At 37.3% G+C, this 24616-nt stretch overlaps 1 pseudogene; it reads left to right on the top strand.

Annotated features, from left to right (window-relative positions):
• Positions 1-3129: 3129 nt before the first annotated feature.
• On the top strand, positions 3130-23057 carry LOC106990493 (low molecular weight phosphotyrosine protein phosphatase-like; annotated as a pseudogene).
• The last annotated feature ends 1559 nt before the right edge of the window (positions 23058-24616 follow it).

Raw genomic sequence — 24616 nt, 5'->3', positions numbered from 1 at the left:
ATCAGTTCCCATAAAACATAGCAAGAAATGTAGCGATTATCAAGCTTGAGAAATAGGGTTTGAAATAATTTAAAAGGGGAGCTCTTTTATTTGCACTTCAATGTTTGTTTAATCTGCTTGAAATTAAGTTTCGCATATCTACACTACACAGCATGAAACGTCAGCGATTTTGAACTGAATATTGTGAGTAATGGTTTGCCTCTCAAGCAACCTGCACTATCTCTTTTCCATTCCAGATATCACACAGTACATCACAAGCTCCTGTGGGGATGACCCCAGCTTCCCTATGACAGAATTCTGTCTACCATGTTTAGAAATATAAAAGATGGCTTTTCAAAATTCGGAAGTCTTAGGACAGACGTAGCCTTGTGCTGCTGCAAAATAATTATTGGTTGATTCCAAAAAAACTTCCAAAGTTGGATTCCTTCCAAGAGAAATCAGTTTAATGTGACATACTATGACATGGTAGAATAAATAAGAGAAAATGGAATTGTGTTTAATTATGTTGTATCACATTAAGTCATATGATAAATATGAAAAGGGTTTTCCCTTGGGAAGATTTTTTAATGATAGGAGCTTTGGATTCACTCCAAAAATGTTCCAAATTTCTGGCAAATCAAAGTGGAAATCTCAGCTGCTACAAATAATTAAACTACTTTAAACAATATTTCAGACAAACAACATCTGAAGCATACATATAAGGCTAAAATTCAAAAACAATCAGTTCTAATTTTCAAACTAAATAGGCAGACTAACAAATTGTCAAAAGACTTATTTACTTTAACTTTTGTGAATAAAATAAAGACTTAGATATGGTCACTCTATTTTTAGGATATCATTTATTATATTCAGTTCAGTTCAGTTGCTCAGTCATGTCCAACTCTTTGTGACCCCATGGACTGCAGCACGCCGGGCTTCCCTATCTATAACCAACTCCTGAAGCTTGCTCAAACTTGTCCATCAAGTTGGTGATGACATCCAAATGTTTCATCCTCTGTCATCCCCTTCTCCTGCCTTCAATCTTTCCCAGCATCAGGGTCTTTTCCAATTAGTCAGTTTTTCACATCAGGTGGCCAAAGTATTGGAGTTACAGCTTTAGCATCTGTCCTTCCAATGAATATTCAGGACTGATTTCCTTTAGGATTGACTGGTTGGATATCCTTGAAGTCCAAGGGACTCTCAAGAGTCTTCTCCAACATCACAGTTCAAAGGATCAGTTCAGTGCTTAACTTTCTTTATAGTCCAACTCTCACATCCATACATGACACCTGAAAAAACCATAGCTTTGACTAGATGGACTTTTGTCGACAAAGTAATGTCTCTGTTTTTTAGTATACTATCTACGTTGGTCATAGCTTTTCTTCCAAGAGGCAAGGGTCTTAATTTCATGGCTGCAGCCACCATCTGCAGTGATTTTGGAGCCCACAAAAATAAAGTCTGTCACTGTTTCCATTGTTTCCCCATCTACTTGCCATGAAGTGATGGGACTGGATGCCATGATCATAGTTTTTTGAATGTTGAGTTTTAAGTCAGCTGCTTCTCTCTCCTCTTTTACCTTCATCAAGAGGCTCTTTAGTTCCTCTTCCCTTTCTGCCATAAGGGTGGTGTCATCTGCATATCTGAGGTTATTGAAGTTCTCCCGGCAGTCTTGATTCCAGCTTGTGCTTCATCCAGCCTGGCATTTCGCATGATGTACTCTGCATATAAGTTAAATAAGCAGGGTGACAGTATACAGCTTTGCTGTACTCATTTCCCAATTTATCATATTATGTAGAGCAAAAGAAAGAATAAAAAATGAAAGTATGTATGGTAGATCTACACAATTCAGAGAAAAATAGTAATATTAGAAAATATTAAAAAGACATGATGCAAATGAACTTATTTACAAAACAGAAACAGCCTCACAGACTTAGAGAACAAACTGATGATTGCTGGGTGAGGGAAAGGACGAGAGGGAGGGATAGTTAGGGAGCTTGGGATGGACGTGTACACACTGCTATGTGTAAAATGGATAAGCAACAAGGACCTACTATACAGCACAGGGTACTCTGCTCAATGTTATGTGTCTGCCTGGATGGGAAAGGAGTTTGAGGGAAAATACATGCATATACATGTACGATTGAGTCCTTTTTCTGTCCACGAGAAATTATCACAACATTGTTAATCGGCTATACTCCAAAACAAAATAAAGAGTTTAGTTTAAAAAAATTCAGTCATCCCTCAGTGTCCAGAAGGCATCTGGAACCCTGTGGGAACCAAAATCTGCCAAGGCTCCAGTTTCTTACAGTCAGCAAACCCTATTCATGGATCTGCCATTCATGGATGTGAAGGGCTGACTGTGTAAGAATCAGCCTGATCTAAAATATTGACATCCTTGGATTTTGTGATTTGTTTGAGAAGTACCAGTGTTACTGAAATGCTTCCTTGGTGGCTCAGATGGTAAAGAATCCAGATGCAATGTGGGAGACCTGGGTTTGATCCCTGGGTTGGGAAGATCCCCTGGAGGGGGCCATGGTAACCCACTCCAGTATTCTTGTCTGGAGAATCCCATGGACAGAGGAGCCTGACAGGATGTACAGCCCATGGGGTCACAAAGAGAGGACACAACAGAGCGACTAAGCACAGCACTGTGTTACTCAAGTAATTTTATCAGAAATTATAACAGGTATGATGACCTATTTTCACAATAAAAAGTGTGTAGTCCCAGGGAGTAGTCCCTGGCCAGGGCCGAAATCAATATTTGCTATCTCCCAGGCCTTTCTATGGGCTTCCCTGGTGGCTCAGATGGTAAAGCATCTGCCTGCAAGGCGGGAGACCCAGGTTCGATTCCTGGTCAGGAAGATCCCCTGGAGATGGAAATGCCAATCCACTCCAGCACTTTTGCCTGGAAAATCCCATGGACGGAGGAGTCTAACGGGCTACAGTCCATGGGGTCACAAAGAGTCAGACACGACTGAGCGACTTCACTTTCACTTTCAGGCCTTTCATCACAGGTTACAACTGATGGGCATGAGAACACACCAGTCAACATTTCAAAGGTGCTGTACACCAACTGACAATAGGCATCCTTATACAACCTGTTAACAGTGTATCAGGATAACACTAATAGTACAGGAAAATGTTATGCAGATGGCCATGTTCTCGCTGTGTCCTCACAGGGTAGAGAAAGAGAGAAAGCACTGCTCTCTCTTCTTCTTACTAACCCCTTCACAGACGATCCCTACTCATATTCGAAAGGCTCCACCTCCAAATATCATCATAGTGGGGATTATGGCTTCAATGTATGAATTGCACAGGGGACATAAAGCTTAATCTATGATATTCTACCCCTTGGGCCCCCAAAATTCAAATCTTTTTACATGCAAATACATTCATTCCATATCCAAACCCCCAGGTCTTAACTCATTTCGACATCAACTCTTAAGTCCAAAATCTCATCTAGATACCATCTAAATCAGATATGTGTGAGACTTGAGGCACAATTTATTTTTGGGGGGGAGGGCTCCAAAATCACTACAGATGGTGACTACAGCCATGAAATTAAAAGATGCTTACTCCTTGGAAGAAAAGTTATGACCAACCTAGATAGCATATTAAAAAGCAGAGACATTACTTTGCCAACAAAGGTCCATCTAGTCAAGGCTACGGTTTTTCCAGTGGTCATGTATGGATGTGAGAGTTGGACTGTGAAGAAAGCTGAGCGCCGAAGAATTGATGCTTTTGAACTGTGGTGCTGGAGAAGACTCTTGAGAGTCCCTTGGACTGCAAGCAGATCCAACCAGTCCATTCTGAAGGAGATCAACCCTGGGATTTCTTTGGAAGGAATGATGCTAAAGCTGAAACTCCAATACTTTGGCCACCTCATGCAAAGAGTTGACTCATTGGAAAAGACTCTGATGCTGGGAGGGACTGGGGGCAGGAGGAGAAGGGGACGACAGAGGATGAGATGGCTGGATGGCATCACTGACTTGATGGATGTGAGTGTGAGTGAACTCTGGGAGTTGGTGATGGACAGGGAGGCCTGGAGTGCTGCGATTCATGGGGTTGCAAAGAGGCGGACATGACTGAGCGACTGAACTGAACTGAGGCACAATTTAACCTGAGGCAGAATTTCTCTCCAGCTGTGAAACTGAAGAACCAGTTATGTTTCCAAAATACAATGGTGGGACAGAGAGGACAGACATTCCATTCCGAAAGGGAGAATCAGAAGAAGAATGAGGTGGCAAGTTCCAAGAAGGTTGAAAACCTAACAAGGCAAATTCCATAAGATCTTAAGGCCTGAAAGGCCTGAGGCAACAGATCCAACTCTACACAACTCTTCCCCTGCTGAGCAGGGCTCACACTGCCGAGGCTCTGCCTGGGGTCATATGTCCAAGGTGCTGCTAGGTGAGGTCATGTCCCCAAGACTTTGCCAGGCAGGGGTCACACCCCTAAGGCTCCAATCTTCCCCAGTTTTGAAGAACAGCATGTATTCACAGTCAAATAACTCTATGGTCTTGTTCTGTAAGATCTAAGAATTCAAATAAACCTCCTTTCTTTCGTTCCATTTCTGTCTCCTTCAATAAAAACTAGAAGGGGCGATATAGGGGTAGGGGATTAAGAGCTATAAACTATTGGGTTTAATAGTTAGAAAATAAGCTACATGGTTATATTGTATTAATACAATACAGGGACTATATCAAATGTTTTATAACTATAAACGGAGTGTAACCTTTAAAACTGGTAATTTGGGGGGACTAATTGTGAAGGTACATAAATATTTAATCTATGATATTCTGCCCCTTGTGCCCCACTTAAAAAATGACAATTTTCTGCCCCAGTCAAACCTTTAGCATTCTCTACTAAGCATTTTTTGCAACATGGACAAGGAATCTTCAAAATCTTTCATTTTTGCCTAACAATTCCTTCTTCAGTTCATCTCTCTCTTCTCACATTTTACTATAAGCAGTAAAGAGCAACCAAGCACATTTTGCTTAGAAATAACCTGAGCTATTTCATCACTTGCAAGTTCTACCTTCCATAAAACTCTAGAACATGAACACAATCCAGCTAAATTCTTTGCCACTCTATAACAAGTATCATCAGTATCATCTTTCCTTCAGGTTACAGTAGCATGATCCTTATTTCTGTCTGAGACCTTATCAGAACAGCCTTCTATGTCAATATTTCTATCAACATTCTATTCATGGTTATTCATGCATTCTCTAAGATGGAAGCACTTTCTACAGTTCTCTTTTCTTTCTGAGCTCTCACCACAATCACCCTTAATGTCCCTATTCCTAGCATGAACCTCAAAACCCCTCCTACCATACTCAGTTCCAAAGCTGCTTCCATATTTTTGATATTTGTTACAGCCAAGTCCCATGTCCTAGTTCAAAAATCTGCATTAGTCCAAATTCTCCATAGGAAGAAAGTGTTTCCCGTGTATCTCAGTGGTTAGAGAATCTGCCTGCCAATGCCAGAGACACAGGAGACCCAGGTTTGACCCCTGTGTTGGCAAGATCCCCTGAAGGAAGAAATGGCAACCTATTCCTGTATTCTTGCCTGGGAAATCCCATGGATAGAGGAGCCTAGTGGGCTACATCCCATGGGATCACAAAGAGGGACACAACTGAATGATTGAACAACTGAGCCCACATTATATATTTATATATATGTGTGTGTGTATATATAATATAGTAAGAAATTGGCTCAATTAATTGTGGAGACTGAAGGGTCCAAGTGTTGTGGTTGGCAAGCTGGAGACCTAGGAGGGCTAATATGTAAATTCTGATACAAGTCTGAAAGGAGGCAAAGAGTAATGTCCTGACTATCTTCAGACAGGGAAGGAGTCTTCTTTCTTACTGAGACCTGTATTACATACTTGCCTTCAGGAGATTGGATGAGTTCATCTATAACGGGGAGGGCAATCTTTGTTTCTAGAGAAGTTCATCTCATCCAAATACACCGTCACAGACACACCTAGAAATGATGTTTGATCAAATAGCTGGATACTCCATGGGCCAAACTGATACCTAAAACGAACCATCATGCATGTAACCATCTCAAGGGTTGCAAATTATCATACCAGAGGGGAAAAGAGAGACCTATGAGCTTTACATTGGCAATTAAATGGGCCAGCCCAGAAGTGACACAGGTCACTTTAGCTCCCAACTCATTGGCCAGTATTTGTCGCATGACTTCATCCGGTCGAAATGGGTCAGTTTCATGATTGTGTGCTGCTGCTGCTGCTGCTGCTGCTGCTGCTGCTGAGTCACTTCAGTCGTATCCGACTCTGTGTAACCCCATAGACGGAAGCCCACCAGGCTCCCTCGTCCCTGGGACTCTCCAGGCAAGAACACTGGAGTGGGTTGCCATTTCCTTCTCATGATTGTGTAGTACTATGTTATTGTGGTTTTAGTTTGCATTTCCATGATGACTATGGGTATTAAACACATTATAAAATGTGCTTATTGGCTATTTGAGAAATCTTTGATGAATTCTGTGCCCAAAATTTTGCTATTTTTACTAGATTGATTGTATTTACTATTTTATTATATGTATTATATTATTTTTTTATATATTCTGAATATAAGTTCTTTGTCAGATAGGTGGTTTGTACATACTTTCTCCTAGTCTATCTTATTTTTTAATTTACTTTGTGTATTTTGATGGGGAAAATGCTGTTAATTTTGATGAAAAAAATTACTTTTATTATTCTGTATTGCTTTCTAAGAAATATTTTCCAACCACAGGTTATATTTTCTCTAAAAATGTCAGGGATTTAGCTTTCACATTTAGATATATCATCCATTCCTTCCAAGAATTGATTTAGCAGTTTCATCAAAAATCAACTGATTATATATATATATGTCTATTTTCAGACTTGCTATTTGGTTTCATTGATCTCTTTGTTTATTATTATGCCAATATCACACTCTCTTGAATAACAGGGCTTCCCTGGTGGCTCAGAGGTTAAAGCATCTGCCTCCAATGCGGGAGACCCCGGTTCGATCCCTGGGTTGGGAAGATCCCCTGGAGAAGGAAATGGCAATCCACTCCAGTATTCTTGCCTGGAGAATCTCATGGACTGAGGAGCCTGGTGGGCTGCAGTCCACGGGGTCACAAAGAGTCATAACAGTTCTATTGTAATCCTTGAAATGAGGAAATCATCCAACTTCATTCTGTTAAAAAATTATTTTGAATATTCCAAGACTTCATATTTTCATATAAATTTTATAATGAACTGAATAATATATACAAAATTTTCTGTTGATATTATGATTGGGATTTCACTGAATTGACAAATAAATTGGAAAAAACTAACAAATTAATAAAATTCAGCCTTCCAGTTAATGAATATAGTATATTTTGCTACTCCATTTCTTTCAGCATTATTTTGTGGATTTCAGTACAGAAGACATTCATATATTTTATCAAATTTATTCCAGAATATTTTGTTTTATAATTAAATATAATGTTTTAACTGTTTCCTATTTATGTATTGGATAAATATATCTTTGATTTTTTTCAAATTAATCTCATGCCTATGAAATCTCTAAATTCATTAATTATTTATTTTGGAATATATAGGAATTCAAATACTTCTTATAGATTTCTTAGGAACATCTACATAGATGCTGATGTCTTCTGAGAATAAAAATTATTTTACACCTTCCATTATGATCTTTATGCTTTTTGTTTCTTTCTTTTGCCTTCTTGTATTAACTGGAACCTCTAGGACATTGTTGAAGTGGTGTACACTCTAGAACTAAAATGATGAACGTTGTCAAAGTGGTGAGTAAAGCATTCTTGATTTGTTACACATCCCAGGGGAAAATTACAAAATTGTGCACCATCTAATATAATTAGCTGTAGTTTCTGACTTATAGATGTTCTTCCTTGGACTGAGGAAGTTATCTTCTTGTAATTGCTCAATGTTTTTATAATGAATGGGTACTGAATTTTGGAAGTGTTTTTGGTGAGATAATTATATGGTGCTTCTCCTTCATTCTGTTAGTGTGATTAATTAGATTGGTTTTCAAATGTTAAATCTAACATATATAAACCTCACTTGTCATGATGTATTATTCTTTTTATATGTTATTGAATTTGGTTTGGTAATAGTATGTATAGCCTTCCTCAGCTATCAATGCAGAGAAATAGAGGAAAACAACAGAATGGGAAAGACTAGAGATCTCTTCAAGAAAATTAGAGATACTAAGGAAACATTTCATACAAAGATGGGCTAGATAAAGGACAGAAATGATATGGACTTAACAGAAGAAGATATTAAGAAGAGGTGGCAAAAATACACAGAAGAACTGTACAAAAAAGATCTTCATGACCCAAATAATCACGATGGTGTGATCACTCACCTAGAGCCACACATCCTGGAATGTAAAGTCAAGTGGGCCTTAGAAAGCATCACTACAAACAAAGCTAGTGGAGGTGATGGAATTCCAGTTGAGCTGTTTCAAATCCTGAAAGATGATGCTGTGAAAGTGCTGCACTCAATATGTCAGCAAATTTGGAAAACTCAGCAGTGGCCACAGGACTGGAAAAGGTCGGTTTTCATTCCAATCCCAAAGAAAGGCAATGCAAAAGAATGCTCAAACTACCACACAATTGCACTCATCTCACACGCTAGTAAAGTAATGCTCAAAATTCTCCAAGCCAGACTTCAGCAATATATGAACCATGAACTTCCAGATGTTCAAGCTGGTTTTAGAAAAGGCAGAGGAACCAGAGATCAAATTGCCAACATCCGCTGCATCATGGAAAAAGAAAGATTTCCAGAAAAACATCTATTTCTGCTTTCTTGACTATGCCAAAGCCTTTGACTGTGTGGATCACAAGAAACTGTGGAAAAATCTGAAAGAGATGTGAATACCAGACCACCTGACCTGCCTCTTGAGAAATCTGTATGCAGGTCAGGAAGCAACAGTTAGAACTGGACATGGAACAACAGACTGGTTCCAAATGGGAAAAGGAGTACATCAAGGCTGTATATTGTCACCCTGCTTATTTAACGTATATGCAGAGTACATCATGAGAAACGCTGGGCTGGAAGAAGTACAAGCTGGAATCAAGATTGCCGGAGAAATATCAATAACCTCAGATATGCAGATGACACCACCCTTATGGCAGAAAGTGAAGAGGAGCTAAAAACCCTCTTGATGAAAGTGAAAGAGGAGAGTGAAAAAGTTGGCTTAAAGCTCAACATTCAGAAAACGAAGATCATGGCATCTGGTCCCATCACTTCATGGGAAATAGATGGGGAAACAGTGGAAACAGCGTCAGACTTTATTTTTGGGCTCCAAATTCACTGCAGATGGTGATTGCAGCCATGAAATTAAAAGATGCTTACTCCTTGGAAGGAAAGTTATGAGCAACCTAGATAGCATATTAAAAAGCAGAGACATTACTTTGCCAACAAAGATCTGTCTAGTCAAGGCTATGGTTTTTCCAGTGGCCATGTATGGATGTGAGAGTTGGACTGTGAAGAAAGCTGAGCGCCAAAGAATTGATGCTGTTGAACTGTGGTGTTGGAGAAGACTCTTGAGAGTCCCTTAGACTGCAAGCAGATCCAACCAATCCATTCTGAAGGAGATCAGCCCTGGGATTTCTTTGGAAGGAATGATGCTAAAGCTGAAACTCCAGTACTTTGGCCACCTCATGTGAAGAGTTGACTCATTGGAAAAGACTCTGATGCTGGGAGGGATTGGGGGCAGGAGGAGAAGGGGACGACAGAGGATGAGATGGGTGGATGGCATCACTGACTTGATGGAGGTGAGTGTGAGTGAACTCTGGGAGTTGGTGATGGACAGGGAGGCCTGTCGTGCTGCAATTCATGGGGTTGTAAAGAGTTGGACACAACTGAGCGACTGAACTGAACTGAAGTGAACTGAATAGTATGTAAATGATTTTACAACTATGTTCTTTGAAGAACGTTGGATAGCAATTTTCTTTTCCATTTTTTGTTTTTGTTTTCCATATTTTGGTGTCAAGTTTGTTACGACTACATAAAACCAGTAGGCAAGTGATTCCTCCTCCCCTATTTTCTGAAAGAGATTTTGATTGGGATTATTTATTTATTTTGCAGTTGATAGAATTCACCAATGAATCCATCTAGGTATGAAGTTTTCTTAATAGGAAGATGTGTAATAGCAAATTCAAATTCTTTAGTATATACAGAGCTATTTCTTCTTATACTCACTCACTTGTAATCACCTTCTTATAATTCATTGTGTCAATTTTGATCTTTTACATTTTCTCAAGGAATTTGTCAATTTTATCTATGCCGTTAAATTTCCTAGTGTAACGTTATTTGTAGTATTGTCTTTTTATCTGTTTAAAGTCTACAGAGTCTGTAGGGATACCCTTTCTTTAATTCTTGGTATTAATACCTTAGAAATCTCACTCTCTCTGTCTTTTCCTCTCTTTCTTATATATTTCTTTACTTATTTATTTTGCTCAATCTTGCTAGGAGTTGATTAAATTTTGCTAATCTTTTCAAAGAACCAACATTTTCTTTATTGATTTCTTTATTTTTATCTGTTTTCTATTGCATCAACTTTTTATATCTTTCATTTTAAACTTTATATTTTGATATAAGTATCCAAAGTCATAAATTTTCTTCAAAACACTGCTTCTGATGCAGTCCAACAAGTTTTTATGTATTATCTTTTCCTTTTCATTTAGTTTAAAAATTGTCCCCAAATCCCTTGTCATTTCTTCATTGACCCATGGGTTATTAGAAGTATATTGTTTCATTTTAAAATATTTTGCAGTTTTCTAGACTTCTCATTGTTACTGATTTCTAATGTAATGCCATGGTCATCAAGGACATACTCTGTAATATTTTAATCTTCTAAAATATACTGAGACTTGTTTATAGTAAGGGATAATTTGTTCTGATGAGCACTTTTGATCGATATATATGCACTTGAAAAAATATATATCCTTCATATTTTGGAGTTAATGTTCTATAAATGATAGTGGACTCAAATGATTGAAAGTGTTGCTCAAGTCTTCTGTATTCTGACTTTTTGCCTATTTGTTCTATATATAACTGAAAGATTGATGTTAAAAAAAGGCTCCATACATGATTGTAAATTTTCCTACTATCCTCTTTCTTCTCTCAGTTATTGATTTACATTTTCTGAAACTCTTAGGCATGCACACAGTTACAAATATTAAGTCCTCCTGTTGAATGGACCCTCTTATCATTATGCTTCCCTGGTATCATTATGCTTCCTTCTTATCATTACACTTTCCTTATCATTCCTAGGCTTCCCTGGTGGCTCAGATGGTAACACATCTGCCTGCAATGTGGGAGACCCGGATTTGATCTCTGGGTCTGGAAAATCCCCTGGAGAAGGAAATCGCAACCCACTCCAGTACTCTTGCCTGGAGAATCCCATACACAGAGGAACCTAGTGGGCTACAGTCCATGGGGTCACAAAGAGTCAGACACAACTGAGTGACTTCACTTTCACTTTTCGCTTTCTTATCATTATGACTTGTTCCTCTCTATCTCTGATACTCCTTGACTTGAAATCCCTTGAGTCTAATACTATTCTTATATCAATAACCTCAGATTTGCAGATGACACAATCCTTATGGCAGAAACTGAAGAGGAAATAAAGAGTTCTTGATGAAAGTGAAAGAGGAGAGCAAAACAACTAGCTTAAAACTCAACATTCAGAAAACTAAGAACATAGCATCCAGTGCCATCACTTCATGGCAAATAGATAGAGAAACAATGGAAACAGTGACAGACTTTATTTTCTTGTTCTCCAAAATCATTGCAGAGGGTGACTACAGCCATGAAATTAAGACACACTTGCTCCTTGGAAGAAAAGCTATGATCAACCTAGACAGCATAGTAAAAGGCAGAGACATTACTTTGCTAAGAAAGGTCCATCTAGTCAAAGCTAAGGTTTTTCCAGATGTCATGTATGGATGTGAGAATTGGACTATAAAGAAAGTTGAGCGCCAAAGAGTTGATGCTTTTGTGTTGGAGATGACTCTTGAGAGTTCCTTGGAATGCAAGGAGAGCCAAGCAGTCCATTCTAAAGGAAATCAGTCCTGAATATTCAGTGGAAGGACTGATGCTGAAGCTGAAGCTCCAATACTTTGGCCACTTGATGCGAGGAACTGACTCATTGAAGACCCTGATGCTGGGAAAGATTGAAGGCAGAAGGAGAAGGGGACGACAGAGGATGAGATGGTTGGATGGCATCACCGATGCAATGGACATGAGTTTGGGTGGACTCTGGGAGTTGGTGACGGACAGGGAAGCCTGGCATGCTGCAGTCTATGGGGACGCAAAGAGTTAAACATGACTGAGTGACTGAATTGAACTGATTCTTACAGTTAATATTTTAATGGTTTATCTTCATCCATCCAAATAGGAAAAGGTAATAAAAGAGGATAGTTAAAAAGTTCAGCTTATCTAATCTTTATATCTAAAATGTGTCTCTCATAGAGAGTGTATGATTGAGTTTTGAGTTTTATCTAGTCTTACAACATCTTTATATTGGAATGTTAGTTATTGATATGTAATGTAGTTATTGATACAGTTGCATTTAGATCTACTTCTAGGAATTTTATTGGTACTCTGTTTTTTATTCTTTGCTCTTATTTTTATGCCTTCATTTAAATGATTAGAGTATTTTTAGTATTCCATTTTAAAATTTTAATTGGCTAAGAAACTATCTCTGCATTATCTGTTGTGAATCTGTAAGGATTAAAACATTCATCCTTATATTTTCATGATCTACAGAGGGTTAAAGTCATACTATTTCACATCAAATGTAAAAATAACATACTTCTATTTACACTCTCCCACTCAAACTTTGTGTTATTGTTGTCATTTACGTTACATGTACATTCATTTTAAACTTCATCATTCTCTGCTATAATTTTTCCCTTAAATAGTTATATGTCTTTTAAGAAATTAGAAGAAACTAAGTTTCATGTTTTCTGTCCCTGGAAAGGTTCCAGTGTCTCCTAGTCTATGGAAACTTGAATAGAATTTGTATCCTACCGTTGTGTGAGAATTATATAAATCTTAATTATGTTGAATTGGTTCATAGTGTTGTCGCAAGTCTACTATATACTATATTCTTCCACTTCTCTTTATATTCGTTCTACTAATTTTTAAGGGTTTGATATTGAAACTACAGCTAAAAATCTTAATATATCTACTTAAACAATTGTAATATATAGTGGAGCTATATGTAGCCTTCTTCTATATTTTCCAAGTCTCCTGTAAATGTGTTACTGTGCTTTCACAATTTATATATATATATATATACATATATACATATATATATATTTATATATATTTATATATTTTTTTCACAGTATTTTTCACAGAGCTAGAACAAATGATTTCACAATCTGTATGGAAATACAAAAAACCTCTAATAGCCAAAGCAACCTTGAGAAAGAAGAATGGAACTGGAGGGATCAACTTGCCTGACAGGCTCTACTACAAAGCTACAGTAATCAAGACAGTATGGTACTGGCACAGAGACAGAAATATAGATCAATGGAGCAAAATAGAAAGCCCAGAGATAAATCCACGCACCTATGGACACCTTATCTTTGGCAAAGGAGGCAAGAATATACAATGGAAAAAAGACAACCTCTTTAACAAGAGGCACTGGGAAAACTGGCCAACCACTTGTAAACGAATGAAACTATAACACTTTCTAACACCATACACAAAAATACACTCAAAATGGATTAAAGATCTAAACCTAAGACCAGAAACTATAAAACTCCTAGAGGAGAACATAGGCAAAACACTCTCTCACATAAATCACAGCAGGATCCTCTATGACCCACCTCCCAGAATTCTGGAAATAAAAGCAAAAATAAACAAATGGGATCTAATTAAAATTAAAAGCTTCTGCACAACAAAAGAAACTATAAGCATGGTGAAAAGACAGCCTTTGGAATGGGAGAAAATAATAGCAAATGAAGCAACGGACAAACAACTAATCTCAAAAATATACAAGGAACTCCTGCAGCTCAATTCCACAAAAATAAACGACCCAATCAAAAAATGGGCCAAAGAACTAAACAGACATTTCTCCAAAGAAGACATACAGATGGCTAACAAACACATGAAAAGATGCTCAACATCACTCATTATCAGAGAAATGCAAATCAAAACCACAATGAGGTACCATTTCATGCCAGTCAGAATGACTACAGTCCAAAAGTCTACAAGCAATAAATGCTGGAGAGAGTGTGCAGAAAATGGGACCCTCTTACACTGTTGGTGGGAATGCAAACTAGTACAGCCACTATGGAGAACAGTGTGGAGATTCCTTAAAAGACTGGAATTAGAACTGCCATACGACCCAGCAATCCCACTGCTGAGCATACACACTGAGGAAAACAAGATGGAAAGAGACACATGTACCCCAGTGTTCATCGCAGCGCTGTTTATAATAGCCACGACATGGAAGCAACCTAGATGTCCATCAGCAGATGAATGGATACGAAAGCTGTGGTACATATACACAATGGAGTATTACTCAGCCATTAAAAAGAATACATTTGAATCAGTTCTAATGAGGTGGATGAAACTGGAGCCAATTATTCAGAGTGTAGTAAGCCAGAAAGAAAAACACCAATACAGTATACTAACACATATATATGGAATTTAGAAATATGGTAACGATAACCCTGTATGCAAGATAGCAAAAGAGACACAGATGTATAGAACAGTCTTTTGGACTCTGAGGGAGAGGAAGAGGGTAGGATGATTTGGGAGAATGGCATTGAAACATGTATAATATCATATGTGAAATGAATCACCAGTCCAGGTTTGATGCAGGATACAGGATGCTCAAGCCCTTCTTGTGCTTGGGAGGGGGGTTCAGGATGGGGAACACGTGTACACTGTGGTGGATTCATGTTGATGTATGGCAAAGCCAATACAATATTGTAAAGTAAATAGCCTTCAATTAAAATAAATAAATTTATTTTTTAAAATAAATAAAAATACTAATAAACTGGAAAATATATATATAACAAAAACTCTGAAAAAAGTCTTATTTTAAAATACGATTAACCCAAAATCTCCAAAAAAAGAAAAACACTAAAATTCTGAATATCAAATATGTGCTTTGTAAGTATCAGAGATGAATAAGTTTTGTGTAAGGGTTTTCAGTATTTCAAAAATTCTTTGAATGGCATTCATATTCAATAAGATAAATACTGATTAGATATGCAGTGAAGCAGTAACTCAGGACAGAATAAGCTGTAAATACAGGTTGTTATCTCCTCTTATTTATTAAAATATGAATTTTTGTTACAAAGAATCCCATATTTCTAAAATTAATGAAACTATTTTTAATTTCTCTATGATTTTATAATTTATACTGCTGAGATCAAAGCCTGATTAGCTTCAATTTTTTAAACATTTAAACAATGAGAAATATCTACAAAATTTAAAAGCAATTAAATTTCTTTTTAAATACTTGAGAAAAAGAAATTAAAAGAAGATTTTTATTTTGTTTAGCTACATGTTTACCCCTTCTTGTGCCATTCCTTTCCTTCTGTAGATTCAAGTTTCTAGTCATTTCTCTTCAGACTGAATAACTTGCCTTAACATTGCCTGTAATGCAGGACTGATGTGACTAATTCAATTTTATTTTAAGCCTGAAAATTTCTTAATTTTTCCTTCACTAAAAAAATTATATTCCCCCCCCCCCCCCGCTGCCACTGGTTATATCACTGGACTGGCACAACATTTTCTGCTATTTTCAGCATTTAAATATGCTACTTCATTGTCTGTGGGCCTCCATTGTTTCTGATGAGGAACGGTTATGTATATACCACCATCAATAGTTACATCAATTTTTCAAGTGGCTTTCAAGATCTTTTCTGTATATTTGGATCTCAGCAGTTTGACTACAATGTTCCTAAGTGTGGCTTTATTTTTATTTGTCCTCTTGGGATTTGCTAAGAGTCTTGTATTTTAAGTTTATGTTTGTTACCAGTTTGGGAAAATTTTTAGACATGACGTCTTCACATACTTTTTGTGGCCCATTCCCTCACTATTCTTTTTTCATTCTGGTCCTACAATTACATGCATTTTAGACTATAAGCACTCCTTATTGGGTTTGTTTACTGTGCTTCACAGATATTGCATTTTTTATAAATTGAAGTTTTGTGGCAACCCTGCACCTAGCAAGTGTATTGGCACCATCTTTCAACAGCATTTGCTCACTTCATGTCTCTGCATTACCTTTTGGTAATTCTCACAATTTTTCATACCTTTTCTTTATTATTATATACATTATGGTAATCCGTGATCAATGATCTTTGATGTTACCATTGTGATTGTTTTGGAATACCACAAATTGTACCTATATAAAATGACAAATTTAACTGATAAATGTGTGTGTTCTAACTGCTCCAATGACTGGCCTTTTCTCCATCTCTCTCCCTCTCTTTAAACCTCCCCATTCCCCAAAACACCACCATATTGAAATTAGGCCAATTAATAACCTTACAATGGCCTTTAAGTGTTTAAGTGAAAGAAAGAATTCCATCTCTTGCTTTAAATCAAAAGCTAGAAATGATTAAGCTTAGTGAGGAAGGTATATTGAAAGGCCAAGATAGGCTGAAAGCTAATATAAGGGAAGCTTTAGTGATCTGAATAGAAGATCAAACCAGACACAGTAACTCCCTTAAGCCAAAGCTGAATCCAGAGCAAGGCCCTGACTCGCTTCAATTCTACAAAGGCTGAGAGAAGTGAGGAAGCCGCAAAAGAAAAGTTTGAAGCTAGCAGAGGCTGGTCTGAGGGGTTTAAGGAAACTAGCCATCTCTATAACTAAAAGTGCAAAGGGAAGCAGCTAATGTGGAAGCTGCAGCATGTGGTCCAGAAGAACTAGCTAAAATAATCCATGAAGGTGGCTTTATTAGACAAGAGATTTTCAATGTAAACAAAATGGCCTTCTATTGGAAGAAGGTGCCATCTGGGACTTTCACTGCTAGGAAGCAGAAATCAATGACTGGCTTTAAAGTTTCAAAGAACAGGTTGACTCTCTTGTTAGAAGCTAATGCAGCTGGTGACTTTAAGTTGAAGCCAGTGCTCATTTGACAGTCTGAAAATTCTAAGTCCTTAACAATTCTTCCCTATAAATGCAACGACAAAGCCTTGATGATAGCGCATCTGTTTACAACATGGTTTGCTGAACAAAATGCTTTAAGCTCATTATTGAGCACTAATACTCAGAGAAAGATTCCTTTCAAAACATTACTGCTCATTGACAATGTATCAGGTCATCCAAGGGATCTGATATACAAGAGATATACAATGAGATTAATGTTTTCAGGCCTGCTAACCCATCTATTCTGCAATTCATGGATCAAAGAGTAATGTCAACTCTCAAATCTTATGATTTAAGCAATACATTTTGGGAGCTGGATTTTTTTCCCTTAGTTTTCCCCCTGTTCTTTTGCATTCTCTCCACATTCTCTGATTTCCAATCTGGTATTAAGCCCATCCAGTTCAGATTTTTCATTTCAAATATTTCATTGTCAGTTTTACAGTTTTTATTTGGTCTTCTTTTATAGTTTCCATTTTTCTGCTGAGATTCCCCATCTGTTCATTTATTATGACATATTTTTGTTCCAACCCATGAAAATATTTACAATAGTTTAAAAAGAAAAACTTTTTCATTAATTCAAACATCTGAGTCATCTTGGGGTTGTTTTCTCTTTGCTGCTTTCTATCTTGTCTATGGGCCATATCTTCCTGATTCCTTACATTTAAATTCACATTGACCATCACGAATTATGCATCTTGATAGCCTGTATTCTGTCAGTTTTTTCTTAGTGTTGATTTTTACTCTAGTAGTCAGTTAACTTTTTTGGACTTGAATTTCAAACTCTGACTCCTTTGATAAGCAACTGAAATCTCTACTGTTTTCCATTCTGACAGGTCTAGTTCATTCCCTTATGTACGTGCAGTTCAAGGGCTGATCACAGAGTTTTGTCTGCAGATATGGGGGCCTCCACCACAATTATCTCCCTTTCCAGAAAGCTTCCCCTCACTCAACTTCTACCTTGGCAATATGGAACTCCATTCTTTGACTTCTTGGGCCAATAAGGCTGCAACTTTGTGCTTGAATTTCAGCCATTCCATGTCACTCTTAAGGAGAATGCCCACAGGCAGAAAATTCATAACTGTAAAACTCACACAGTGCAGTTTCCTTTTTCAAGTGTCTATATTCCTGTTTCTGCCTGCTTTGGATCACTTTCCATTGCCTTCAACTCGTTGAATTTCTTCACCAAGAATTTATTATTCTTCTCTAAATAATAGCTTGTCTAATACAAACTTCCATTGTAAAACTTTCTGTTTATAGTTATGACAAAACAATATCTAACTCCTGACACAGGCCCCCAGATGGGCTTCTGAGACCCTCCCCTGCAGAAGGCTGCCTGCATGCAGCACATTCCACTGGAGCCGAAGAGCAGGAGGATTTAGGCTAGACCTCAGACTGTCATAGAGGCCTGGAGTAGAGGGTCAGTGTGCCTCAGTTTCCTCCTCAACAACAACTGAATTTTTACAGTATCTAAAAATTGTGATGGGGGCAGAGGGGAGGCTTCCCTTGTGGTTCAAACAGTAAAGAATCCGCCTACAATGCAAAAGACCCGGATTCAATCTCTGGGTCAGGAAGATCCCTTGGGGAAGGGAATGGCTACCCACTCCAGTATTCCTTCCTGGAAATTCCATGGACAGAGGAGCCTGGTGGGCTTCAGTCCACAGGGTCACAAAGAGTTAGACCTGACAGCAAATAACACACACGATACCTAATTCCTGTTTATTTGAATAGAAAACACTTTGGAAAAAGTGAAAAAAAAATTTTTTTAATATATGTATTTAACTCCCACAAAGTCAAAGACAAAAAAAATAATTATTATTCTATTCCATGTTAAAATTACCCTCTTTAAAAATACACAGAAATTCTACTGCAGTAACTTCACTTTATCTTCACAAGTTTATTCTAACTTCCTGGTAGAGCCCTTCTTCCTGCTATACCACAATTGCTAGAGTATAGAGAGTTTATCAGTCATATCACTCTCTAGGTACTGAAAAATGTAGCTGGATTCCTTACTATATATGTCATTACTTTTCAAGTGGGAAAGGGCTTACAGTAGACCTTATTGACAAATTAACCCAATTTGATATTCCATTCATCTCCATCACAGAAGTTGAAAAAACTAAATATTCAGTTATAGTTCCCTTTGAAGCTAAACCAGCTTCCCTGGTGGCTCAGAGGTTAAAGTGTCTGCCTCCGATGTGGGAGACCCAGGTTCGATCCCTGGGTCAGGAAGATCCCCCGGAGAAGGAAATGGTAACCCACTCCAGTATTCTTGCCTAGAGAATCCCATGGACAGAGAAGCCTGTTGGGCTACAGTCCACGGGGTCGCAAAGAGTCGGACATGACTGAGTGACTTCACTTCACTTCACTTTGAAGCTAAAAGTGGGCATGTGACAAGTTTTGACCAATAATAAATAAATGGAATTTTTCTAGGTGACATCTAAGAAAGTGTTTGTCTTCCTGATTGAAAGAAAACATATCATTAGCACAGCTCCTTTTAAAATAGTCACAATGTCAATGTCTTAAACTCACAAGCATGAGAAATGACCATAAGAATAGTTAAATAATTTGGTGCCATTGACCCAAAGTCAGCAGCCTCCTAATTCCAAAAATCCTCAGGAAGTGAAAATTATTCATTTAAAGTACTAATAGTCAGGTTTTCCTTACCTACAGCCAAAATTACTTTTAATTGCTGTACAAATTCATTTCCAACATACATCAATTATGCTAATTTATATCCCGATGCCTGTTACAGTACCTGGGACATAGAATTTACTGTCTTTATTAAATTAATTAATATATGTATATAATTTATACATAAATTTATACATTTATATAATTTAATATTTAAAGCCAATTAAATTAAAGATATAATTTTGGAAGCCAATTTTTTTTGCAAATTTGCATTTTTTCAAATACCTTCTAATAAACTCATTGTTGATGACCATCACATGTTTACATTACTGTATTATCCTTTACAAAGTGTTGACTTTTGGGTTGGTTTGGAATATTCTTTAAAAATTCTTCCAAAATGTATAAAACACATCTGCAAATGTTAGATTTAAGGTCACGCATTACTGTATGAATCTTTCTTATGATTTTAATGTCCTTACTTGCATTTCTATCAATTCTTCATCACATTGTGAAAATTCAGCTCATCCTATTAACCTCACCTTAGATACATTTTTTCCAGATTTTCTAAGACTTTTATTATTATATAACATTGTGATAATTGCAAAATTGCCAAAGCAAAACATTGCAATATCTAATACTCTGAGATTTAGATTCTGTGATTTGAATTCTATTTTTCATTAGCTATGAAAATCTGAGTTTAAAAATATTATAATGCATAGAGAAATCTAAATCCTTAAACTTTTAGAAAGCATTAAATTCATGGAGAAAAATCTATTTATTTTCATTAATATGTTTCTATGCAGTTTATGTTTTTAAAATAAAACTTTTCTAATAATATAATTTCTCATCTGGAATGTAAATATTCTCAAAGTAAAAGTAAGAGGTTGTTAAACTTACAGTTCTATTCAGTAAATTTTTTTGTTAAACCCTCAGCATTTTAAATCATAGGAACTAGCTATGGATGAACTAGGTTTCAGTTGTTTAAAGAACCATAGGGAACATAATGAAAAGTTTCTCCTAACACTGTGCCACTCAGAACAAACTGACCTCATCCTTGTGAGGTTTTGTGGTGTGACTGACACCAAGGCTTCTATGTAAGGTATGAAGATAATGCATCAACCTTGCCTGGAGCATGAACATGTGGTTTGTAAATCATGACAACGGCTTCAAAAGAAAACATGGAGAAAGTTGAGTCCAAGGGCTTCATAAAAGCTGAAATGAAGACACCCATGTATCAGAGAGTAGCAAAATAGTTTTAAAAGTAGGTGAACACTTTCCTGGGACAGTGGAGGCCCCTAATTTCCTTCCTAGACTCAGAAGTCAGGGAATTCTAGGGTTGAAGAAGTTTAATAACATGGTTTTTAATCTTCAGCCCATAGTAACAGATAACGGACATATAGATATAGTGTGAATAAAGATATACACATGCCTGTGGTTAAGAGACCTTAATCAAAGAGAATAAGATTTAGCAAAAAATATCCAACTTGAACCTGTAGTTGTTCAATTTGATGCAAAGGGCAAGTTATTTCTTATTTAATAGTTAAGTATTCTAACGCACGCCCTTCTATCAGATGGACAATATAGATACTAAGTAAAAAGTATTTCTTACCTCCATAAATTATTTCTTTTACTTATCTTTATTCTGTCTTGAATTTAAACTCACATGTCTGAAATAACATGGTTGAAGGTGGGCAGACCTCAGAAGTCTGAAGTGGAGTATGAGTTTCTTTGAACAGTAATTAATATCTATTCCAAATAATTTGCATGGTTCTATTCCCCAAATTTCTAAGAAATATTTACCCATCAATCACAAGCCACAAAACAGATGCAAAAGCACAAAAGAAATAAAAAGCAAAAAAGATGATATAAAACCTACCCTGACAATGCTGCTGCTGCTAAGTCACTTCAGTCGTGTCCGACTCTGTGCGACCCCATAGACGGCAGCCCACCAGGCTCTCCCGTCCCTGGGATTCTCCAGGCAAGAACACTGGAGTGGGTTGCCATTTCCTTCTCCAATGCACCCTGACAATAGAGGACTAGAAAATAGCTATACACTTTAAGTCTAAGAAATTTAAAGCTCTAGCAAAGTGAAAGGATTCATTTCAAACAGAATCCAAAAAAGGTGTTCATTAAATGTAAACATTTTTATATTCTGCTTCTTTATACAAAGATAAGTTAAAAGTCCTGGAGACATTATTCAATGATGATTGTGGCTGAAATTTCTGAATTGAAAGAGTTGCATTCTCTATCTGTTGGCCAAACTTATAGATATGGCCATTTGATAACTAAGGCCCTCAAATTATAAGATTTTTCACAAACTTTAAAACTATGTCTTAACAAAAATACCACATAAGAAAATGAACTTAGGCACAATTCTCCTATTCTTAGACTTTGTTAAACTCTGAAAAACATAATAACTAAATTGGCTGGGAACTGAACACTTGCTGCCTTTAATTTCACTGTTATGCAAAGGCAAGGAAGTCATTCATTCAGGCATCTTAATTATTACTTCTTGGAGTGAGGGAGGGTGTGCTAGCAGATGATCAAATTGGTGCTCTTTGTGTGTCTGGGTAACATCTTTCTATCACCCATTGCAGAAGCAGTTTTTATTTTTATTTATTTTTTTTCCAGTTTTTGGTATGTCTTTTTCTTATTAAATTTTTATTTTTACTTTATTTTACTTTACAATAATGTATTGGTTTTGCCATACGTTGACATGAATCCACCACGGGTGTACATGCGTTCCCAAATATGAACCCCCTCCCACCTCCCTACCCATAACATCTCTCTGGGTCATCCCCTTGCACCAGCCCCAAGCATCCTGTATCCTGCATCGGACATAGACTGGCAATTCGTTTCTTACAAGATAGTATACATGTTTCAGTGCCATTCTCCCAAATCATCCCACCCTCTCCCTTTGAAACCTATAACTGATCAAACCATTTCAGATAGTTGGAGGACAGGCCATGCATTGACAACCATGTATGAACTAGGAAACCCTCCTGATTATCAGGGGACAGGCTTCCATGAAAAATCATGGTAATCCCATGAGTCATATTGCCCAGCAGATTACCTAAAAAGATTGCCACTTTTGACTGTATAAATGAAATCAATTGAAGAGGTTTGAACAGAAAGAGTTATCAAGTTAAAAACTGCAAAGTGAAAATTGAACTATTTGGGAGCTATGATCCACAGAAACAACTCATTATTGAAGATCATTATTAGACCAACAACTCTGACTTTGAGACCATCAATGAGCAATGTGGGCAGTGCTGCAGAACATTTCTGGAGAAGGTTCACTGACCGGGTTCAGTCCTGCGAGGCCCAGCTTATCCCCACAGGCCCCTTTACTCAGCTCAGTGTCACAGTTCCCTAGCTCAAGGTCATGGCCCTTTCTTCAGTTGACTCACTGTTTCTTACTTTTAAAAAATAATTATAGATAAAAATCAGTTGTATTTGGCAGAATAATAAATAAGCATTTTTGATTAGGCAGTGTATGGGGTGAAGATGAATCAGAAAGCATGGCCTCCACTGTCCTTTTGGACGATGTGTGATGTTTGCCCATCTGCTCAGCGCCAGGCAGCGGCTTGATGAGTAAGTGCATAAGTAAGGGTGTTGCTTGTAATCTGTTCATGGAACAAGCTGGTGATCCTGGAGCCACAGCAGCCTTGCCTCCCCTCCATCTTCAGTAGAGTGTAACTTCTCCTCCCTGGGGCCGGCACCCCCAAGACAGGACCCCATGTGGAGAGCTACATGAAGACAGCTCTTCTTGACTCTCTCTTCAACCCTGTTCACAGTTGGTGACCCAAAATCCTGGAAGGACTCTGAGTCACAGATCAGTCTGAGTGACAGTTGTTCAGAAGCAGAGAGAGTTGAGAGGAACAGCTTCCAGGACTTAGTATCATGAGGATCCCTGGTGGGAGACGCTGAGTCATAAACCCACTTGGGCCTGAAGGATGAGCAGACGAGTTTCCCACTGTGGGTAGCAGAGGCAGAAACGCTGGGGAGGTCGTGGCAAGAAGACTGGGCAAATGTGTCTGACTCCCTGTGGAATTGTTCCATGGGATTCTTATCCTGAAGATTTGAAAGGTTAAGTGAATTGACAATTTGATAACTATGTTCATAAAAATTAAAGAATTGAGAAAAAATGTTTAACTGAAACTAGAACATAGAAAGTAAAGCACTTCAGATACAGCATTCTTGGGGCTGGTGCATGGGGATGACCCACAGACATGTTATGGGGAGGGAGGTGGGAGGGGAGTTCATGTTTGGGAACGCATGTAAGAATTAAAGATTTTAAAATTAAAAAAATAAAAAACTAAAAAAAAAATTATACATTAATGTCCTAACTATTCAGTACTTGTTTAATAACTTCAAAGTGATATCTTACGCTTTTCTGTTCCTTTATGTTCATAAACAAATTTCTAGCTTGTTTTCTTTCACATATATGTCTTAAATATTGATTCTCAGACAAATTCTAGGATAAGTTGGCTTTGTCTTTACAGCTATTTTTCCAGACCAAAATTAGACTTAGCCAGATTCATTCAAAATATGTCTACCTTTAAAAATCTGGAGTTTCTGAAGTCTTAAGGTCCCTTTTTTAGTTTAATGTTTCCATTACAAAATCACACAGGAAATACAAATACAAGCTTATTTGAAATATTCACTACCAAATCAAGCTGTATCTTAAGAAATATGTTGCCAATACAGAGTGATACTCTCTTTAAAGAATACTGATTTGATTGTCCCTTATAAGAATGTATAGCCTTCTCATTTTATTTACTTATGCCTTTTACATTCTGTGACATTCTGCCAGTATTTCAATCTCTTCATAGAATTGGGAATCATGAAATCTCAATAGT

Source organism: Ovis aries, chromosome 8 (assembly GCF_016772045.2).
Source record: "Ovis aries strain OAR_USU_Benz2616 breed Rambouillet chromosome 8, ARS-UI_Ramb_v3.0, whole genome shotgun sequence".
NCBI classification, from domain to species: Eukaryota; Metazoa; Chordata; class Mammalia; order Artiodactyla; family Bovidae; genus Ovis; species Ovis aries.
Note: the sequence above shows the minus strand (reverse complement) of the source record. Positions and strands in the feature narration are given on the sequence as shown.